Source organism: Chrysochloris asiatica, unplaced genomic scaffold, assembly GCF_000296735.1.
Source record: "Chrysochloris asiatica unplaced genomic scaffold, ChrAsi1.0 scaffold00034, whole genome shotgun sequence".
NCBI classification, from domain to species: Eukaryota; Metazoa; Chordata; class Mammalia; order Afrosoricida; family Chrysochloridae; genus Chrysochloris; species Chrysochloris asiatica.
Genome location: NW_006408552.1, coordinates 3,879,170 through 3,887,719, shown reverse-complemented (window position 1 = coordinate 3,887,719; position 8,550 = coordinate 3,879,170).

Here is an 8,550-nt window from a genome sequence, read left to right as displayed (position 1 = left end):
AGGGTCTTCTTCTTTTTCTCTGACCCTCCACCTTACCAACCAGTGACTGGTTCCTTCTGGCAATATGTCCAAAGCATGAGAGATGAAGTCTGGCCATCCTGGCCTCCAAGGAGCACTCTGGCTGCACTTTCCAACACAGATCTGTTGGTTCTTTTGGCAGCCCATGGCACTTTCAATATTCTCCTCCAACACCTTAACTCAAAAGCATCAACTCTTCTATGGTCTTCCTTATTCACTGTCGAGCTTTCGCACCTTAGTCTTCAAACTGACATCTTCGCTCTTCAACACTTTAAAAAATGTCTTGTGCAGCAGATTTGCCTAATGCAATACGTTGTTTGATTTCTTGACTGCTTGCTCCGTGAGTGTTGATAGTTGATCCAAGAAGAATGAAGTCCTTGACAACTTCAGTCTTTTCTCCACTGATAAGAATGTTGTTTATTGGTCCAGTGGTGAGGATTTTTGTTTTGTTTACATTGAGAGGCAATCCATACTGAAGGCTGTGCTCTTTGATCTTCATCGGTAAATATTTTAAGTCCTCTTCACTTTCAGCAATAAGGTTGTATCATCTGCATATCACAGGTTGTTAATGAGTCTTCCTCCAATCCTGATGCCACGTTTTTCTTCAGATAACCCAGATTCTTGGATTAATTGCTCGGGTTATATTGACTTGGATTTTGTTGAGAATTTTTTCATCTATATTTATGATGGATACCAGTCTAGACTCTTCTATTGTATCTTTGCCTGGCTTTGGTATCAAGCTATGCTTGCTTTACAGAATGAACCTTGGAATATCCCAATCTTTTCTATGTTTTGGAATAGTTGAGTATAATTGGTTTCAACTCTTTTCTATATGCTTGGTACAATTCTTCATTGAAGCGGTCTGGGCCAGGGTTTTTTTTTTTTTGGTGGGATGGGAGGTGGGGATTATGACTTCTTTCAGTTTTTTCTTTTGTTATGGTTTTGTAAAATTTTTCTAACTCAGTATGTGTTAGTTTAGGTAGGTAGTATATTTCTAGAAATGTATCCATTTTGTCTAGGTTTTCAAATATGTTAGAGTTTCATTTTGCATGTTGTTACTGTTAGGTGCTGTCTATGGCTCAGACCCACAGTAACCCTATATACAGTCTCGTACGGCAGCATCCTCACAATTATTGCAAAGTTTGAGCCTGTTCTTAAAGCCACTGTGTCAGTCTATGTTGTTGGGGGGGTCTTCCTCTTTACTACTCACCTTCCACCAAACATGATGTTCTTCTCCAGGGACTGGTCCTTCCTGATATATGTCCAAAGTAAGACAAAGTGTCATGCTTACTTCTAAGGATCATTCAGGCTATACTTCCAAGGCAGATTTGTTCTTCGGACAATCCATTATATATTCAATCTTCTTCACTGACACCATAATTCAAATGCATCCATTCTTTGGTCTTTTATTCATTATCCAGCTTTCACATGCATATGAGGTGAATAAACACTGTCTTGGGTCAGGTGCACCTTAGTCCTCAAAGTGACATTTTTGCTCTTTAACACTGTAAATAGGTCTTTTAACGATAGATTTGCCCAATGCAATACATTGTTTGATTTTCTTGCCTGCTGCTTCCATTGATGTTGAGGTAATGACATATTTGACAACTTTAATATTTTCTCCATTTATCATGACATTACTTATTGGTTCAGTTACGAGAATTTTTGTTTTAAGGTGTAATCCATAGTGAGGACTAGGGTCTTTGATTTTCATTCACTAAATGCTTCAAGTTCTCTTTGTTTTCAGCAAGCAATTTTATGTCATCTGCTTATTGCAAGTTGTTGACAAGTTTTCTTCCAATCCTGATGCCATGCCATGTGTTCTTTGACATATAGTCCAGTTTCTCGATTATTTGCTCGGATTGAATCATGAGGGTGAAGTCATGCAACCCCGACATACCTTTCTTGATTTTAAAACATGCAGTATCACCTTCTTCTTTTCCCACAACTGCCTCTTACTCATAACAAACATTTCACCACATAATTTGTTATGAGCCACACAGTTAAATGCCTTTGCATACCAATAAAACACAGATAAACATCCTTCTGTTATTTTCTGCTTTCAGCCAGGATCATCTGACATCAACAATGATATACACCCCTTGCTCCATGTTCTCTTCTGAATCTGGCATGAATATCAGGCAGATTTGCTGATGTACTGTGGCAACTGCTGATGAAATTACCTTCAGCAAAATTTTACTTGTGTGTGATACTATTGTTCTGTTAGTGTCATTTTTATTTTCGAAGGTTCTGTTGTGACATGACTTATTTCATTTGTTATTTGTGTTATTTTCATCTTCACTGTTAACTTTTCCAGTAGTATGTTGATTTTGTTAATCCTTTCCAAGAACCAATTTCTAGTCTTGTTGATACTTTCTGTTTCATTTGTTTCTGCTCTAATCTTTATTATTGCCATTCTTCTGGCGACTATGGATTTTCCTCCCTATTTGTTAGAGTTGTAGTAGTAAGGTGTTGACTTTGGTTTTTTCTTCCTTTTTGATGTGTGCATTTATTGCTATAAATTGACCTCTCAGCACTGCTTTGGTTGTGTCCCAAAGGTTTTTATATGTTGATTTTCATTTCATTTTATTCTAGGAACTTATTTTGTTCTTTATTTCTTCTATTACCCAATGGCTTATGACTTGGGTGGTATCCAGTTTCCATGTATTTGATATTTCTTCCTTGTTCTTCCAGCTTCCATAACTGTGGAAAATAAATTTCTGCTCTTTGAAGTCATTTACTTTGTAACATTTTGCTACGGCTTTCCTAAAAAACAAAGACATACCTCCCAAAGCATTCTTTTTGACTTTCTCCATAGTTACTGTCCCCATTTGATATTTATATTTTAGAGTAATTAAATGTAAGCTCCATGGGGGCAAAGGGACTTTGTATATTTAATTTACTGTTGTATCTCCAGCATGTAGGCAGATGATCTGCACATAGTTGATGCTAAGAAAGTATTTGTTGAAGGAATGTAGTATATTGTAATAGAAGTATGAAATGAAGACATCATTGGCTAGGTAGTTGGAGCTACAACCCAATCCACGGTTTAGGCTGGACCATTTACTGCAGTGGTTTTCAAGCTTTTTCTTTCCAAAAGTAGAATCATTTTTCAAACAGAAACACGATATGAAAAACCGATAAAACCAAAGACTGATACAGGTCTGAGAGACCAGAACCTTCAATCCAGCTTCTTTCTTCTCCTCCTTTACCCTTTGAACTTATTTCTACATTTCAAAGTCACGCTTTAAAATCACGAATCTTGAACCTGAATGCCATTTGAATGAGTTAGGACACTTTTTCTAAGGTAAGTGAGAGCCACTGAAAGGTTTTGAACAGGTAAGTGATACATTTAGATCCAAGCTTTCAGAAGATTATTCTCAAAGCAAGCATAGATTGAATGGTGATACAAAAAGATGGCAAGCAGGCGAACCAAAGAGAAGAATGCTGCAACATGCATATACTTAAGACATAAACGGGGGAGTAGACTTCTAGTGCAGCGCTGTAAGATCAGCACTGGGCTGCGAACCACAAGGTCGATGGTTCAAGCTTACCAGCTGCTCCTGAGAAACCCTACACAGGGTCACTGAGTCAGAACCGATTCGACAGCCCAGATCCCGGAGGGCTGGACCGGACCTACCTGACCTGGAAGGTGGCAGCCCGTCCCTGTAGTTGCAGCCTTTCCAGTTCTGACTTGGGCCAATGTGGGCCGGGGAGACAGAACCCCAGCTTCCCGGCCCAGCCAGCCTGGCTGCTGGGTAAGGCCCCAGTGTCTCCAACAGATGGGAAACTCGTAGTTCCGACATGCACTGCGCGTTTAGGGCGCTGCAGGGTAGTTCTCGCGAGAAGAGCGTCAAGGGCATGTCCCCTGCCTTCCCCATTGTGAGCATTCAGGGACGGAATTTACCTGTAGCTCCCTTTCTCCTTCTTCACCTGGGAGACTGAGATGGCACTTTTCTTTAAAGTGCTGGAAGTGGGACAATTTAATTCGGCTCCAGGTGGCCGGAGCTCCCTGAATTACTGAGTTCTTCAAAGTTTGGTGCTCCATCCCCTTTCAGATCCCTTTTCTCACTTGTAGGTGAGAGCGCTTTCTGGGATGACTCCTACTTTTCATGTTTGAGGCCTTGGGTGGCACAAGTGGCTTGTGCTGGGTTACTAACCTAAAGGTTGGCCATTTGAATCCCCCTTCCCCAAACACACTGTGGAAGAAAGGCATGCGCTTGTTTAAAAATTATATCCAAGAAACCCTTTGGAGCAGTTCTAGTCTACAACACACGGAGTCACCACGAGTTAGGATGGACTTCTTTGGGTATTTTTGTTTTTATTTTCTTCTTTGAAAATTAAATTATTTAAAAACCTGAAAAACACTGCACAGTTAGACTGAAGCCAAACACAAGGACGCTTTAAAAAAATATTTGTTAAAGGTTTGGGTCCTGGTGTGGCATTATAGGAAAATCACTGGACTGCTCACTATCCACTATGTCTGACCCTGCTACTATCTAAAATACCAGCATCACAGCAACATGCAAGCCACCACAGTGCGACAAACTGACAGAGAATGGTGGCCCTGTTATTCAAAACCATCAGCTCCTTAGGCTTCTCTAGAAAGTTCTGGTGTGGGGTGGTAGGATATGCACTGGACTCTAAGGTCAGTTTGAACCACGAGGTCAGCAGTTCAAACCCACCAGCTGTTCCTCGGAAACTCTATACAGGGTCTCTATGAATTGGAACTGGTTCAATGGCTCTTAACAACAGGCTTCTCTAATGACCCTAAGTAGTTCGGGAATTATATTCATTCCTTCAACTCTTTCAGCAAACAAAGTAAAGAAATAAAACCCAGAAATCATTTTGGTGTGATGTACTAGAAGTGAATTGCCTCTTTACAAATGCAGACTGCCACATAGTCCTCATGCAGAGCAGCTGGTGGGCATGAACCCCTAACCTTTTAGTTAGAGCTGATCACTTGGTCACGATGCCACCGTGCCTCCATAGATCTTGTCTCACGAGCACCTGACAATCTTTCACCCTAGTGAATTTCACTCTGCCTTTTGCCTGTCTCCTTCCAGGTCACATGTAGTCTCTACTCCTGCTGTCGATTCCAAGCGTTGCTGCTGAAGGACAAAGAACCCTGCTATTGCTCCATGTTGGTGCAAATGGGGCCTTTTTCCATTCCTCCTGCTCACATGATTTACATTTTCTCCAGACTTCCGATTGCTACAAACCTTCAACTCTATCCCAGTGCGCTTTTGGTAAGTGATTTCACCTGCATCCTTAATCTCATGCATGGACTTCACATCTGTATTTTTTAATACAGACCTTTTTTATTAAAATAGGAAGGCTAGGTGTGGTGTTGTTATAGGATAAGCACTGGGCTGTTAAACACAAGGTTAGAAGTTCGAACGCATCAGCTGTTCTGTGGGAGAAAGATGAGACTTTCTGCTCCCATGAAGATCTGCAGCCTTGGAAACCCTATGCAGGGTTGCTGTGAGTTGGATCTGAATTGGTGGCACACAACCACCATCACCACCACTTATAGAAAAGTAGGGGGAAATCCAGATATAAAATAATCTATTGGAATGAACAAATATTGACATTTTGTCATGTTTCTTTCAAATGTTTAAAAATAACACTCCAGATCATCATGAAATTTCTTTTATGCTCCATTCCACCACTCAGCTGTCAACTTGTCATATTATGGTGACTTGTGGTGCTGTGATGTTGGAAACCATGTCATCGGCACTTTAAATACCAAGATGGGTTTCAGATGAGCTTCGAGACTAAGACCATGAAGTAGTAGAGGTGGATCACTTCTGAATGATTATTGTTGTTGTTAAGTGCCGTCGAGTCGGTTCCAACCCATAGCAACCCTGAACAGGGTTTCCGAGGCTGTAAATCTTTACGGCAGCAGAAAGCCTCCTCTTTCTCCTGCGGAGCAGCAGGTAGTTTTGAACTGCTGACCTTGTGATTTGCAGCCCGATTCGTAACCACTACACTACCAGAGCTCTGAATGATTACTAATGAGAAAATTAGGGACGTTGTCTGATACAGTGCTGGACGATGGGCCTCTTAGGGTTGGAAGGCACTCAAAACATGACTCAGGAAGAGCTGCCTCCTCAAAGTCGAGTTGGTCTTCATGATGTGGATGGAGCAAAGCTTTTAAGTATTTCATTTGCTGATGGGGCAAAACTCAAAATGAGCATAAACAACTGCAAACATCCACTAATAATCGGAACATGGAATAAATGAAGTCTGAGTCTAGGAAAATTGGAAGTCATCAAAAACCAAATGAAATGCCTAAAGACCGATATCCTAGGCATTAGCATTACACATTAAGCATTAAAGCCAGTGATGATGACATTGAAGAAATTGATCAAGCATATGAAATCGAGATGCACATATAATTACTGGTGATTGGAATGCAAAAGATGGAAACAAAGAGGAAGGATCAGAAATCGGAAACTGCGGCGTTGGTGATAGAAAAGATGCTGGAGATCACATGATAGAATTTTGTAAGACCAATGACTTCTTCACTGCAAATGCCTTTTTCCAACAACATCAAAGGCAGAAATTCACATGGACGTCTGGTGGAACACGCAGGAATCAAACTGACTACATCTCTGAGAAGAGATGATGAAGAAGCTCAACATCATCAGCCAAAACAAGGTCAGGAGCCAGTTGTGGAACAGACCATCAGTTGCTTCATATGCAAGTTCAAGTTGAAGCTGAAGAAAAGGAAAATAAGTCCACTGGAGTCAAATTATGACCTTGAACAGATCTCATCTGAATTGATATTGGATGCATTAGCCACTCACGATCGAAGACCAACAGAGTTGTGGGATGGTATCAACACCACCATACATGAAGAAAGCAGGTCATTAAAAAAACCAGGAAAGACAATTGATGTAACATAGTCCACAAAGACAGTATTCAACATCCTACTTTGGTTGGTTCTTGTTTAAGTGCCATCGAGTCGATGCCGACCCATAGCGACCCTTTATAGGGTTTCCGAGGAGCAGCTGGTGAGCGTGAACCACCGACCTTGCAGTTCAAACGGCTTTGCAGTCTGGTGCATTAACCCACAGCACCACACCAGGACTTACTAGCATCTGGAATATTAAGAGTTCTTGAGTGGCCAACTAAGGTGCAGCTATTCGTCTCTCCATGTGCAGAAGAAAGAAGAGTGATGAAAATTGAAGGAGCTTGGAATCAGTTAGTACAAGGACTAATTGGAACATATAATCATCAGTCTCCACAACTCTAAAACCAGGAGAACTAGATGGTGCCTAGATACCACTACCAATTGCTCTGAAAGGGATCACATTAGAAGGGTCCAGGTAGAGCGGCAGAATGTGTGGAACAAAACTCAAAATTATTAAAAAAAAAAAAGACTGGGCTTACAGGTCAGAAAGAGATGGGAGGAACCTGAGACTATGTTTTTAGACCTTTCAGGTCTAGAAACGAACTCACCCTCGTGGCCCAACTTTTAGCCAAGCAGTAGACAGGTACATAGTGGGAACACCACCACTAATAAGGTATGCTTACTATGAAGGATGGAATGGCCAATCCTTCAAAATCAAAGGGGCAGCATGTACTTAAGGACAAAGGTGAGAAGAGATGGGAAGGTGGATGGAATGGAAATAGCCACAGAGTGGAAGTGGGATAACTGTTGTTCCCTGTCGGGGGGCCTGCAATCACGGAAATGAAACAAAGTGCATTATTGATTGAATTATCCTCAGACTGTGGAACAGACCATCAACTGCTCATATGCAAATGCAGGCTGAAGCTGAAGCAAATTAATGCATGAACACGAGAGCCCAATTACGAGTAGGAGAAAATGTGGGAAAAAACCCCAAAATTTATTAAAAAAAAAAAAAAGGGGGGTTATTGATTAGAAAGACACTGGAGGAACCTGAGAAAATGGCCCTACACCACCCTTCAGGTCTAGCAAGGAACTCACCCTTGTGGCCCCATTTTCGGCCAAGCAGTAGATAGGCTTATAGTGGGAGGTGGACAACAGTAGCCAGGTTCACACACCACAGAATGGTCAGTCACTGAAAATCAAAAGGGCAACATATTTCTAAGGGCAAAGTTGGGAAGGGATGGGAAGGTGGGTGGAATGGAAATAAGAAGATAACTTGTTGTAGGGAGGGGATTGTCAATACAGAGATGAGACATAATATATGATTTGTTGAATGTAAAGCTCATGTTCTATAAGCTTTTACTATTCAATTCACAATAAAAAGTAAAAAGAAAAAAAAAAAAAAAGCAGGCTTTTTCACTGGAACTCTAGACCTCAAAGCTACTTTCTTTGGTGGTGGTGGTAGTGTGCCGTGGAGTCGGTTTCATAGTGACCCTGTATAGGGTTTCTGAGGCTGTAAATCTTTACCAGAGCAGAAAGCCTCATTGTTCTCCGATGAATGGCTGGTAGTTTCAAACTGCCGACCTTGAGGTTAGCAGCCCGACTCGTAACACCACTATGCTACCAGAGCGCCTTCAAAGTTACTTTGGTGGGTCAGTAATTACCACGCCACT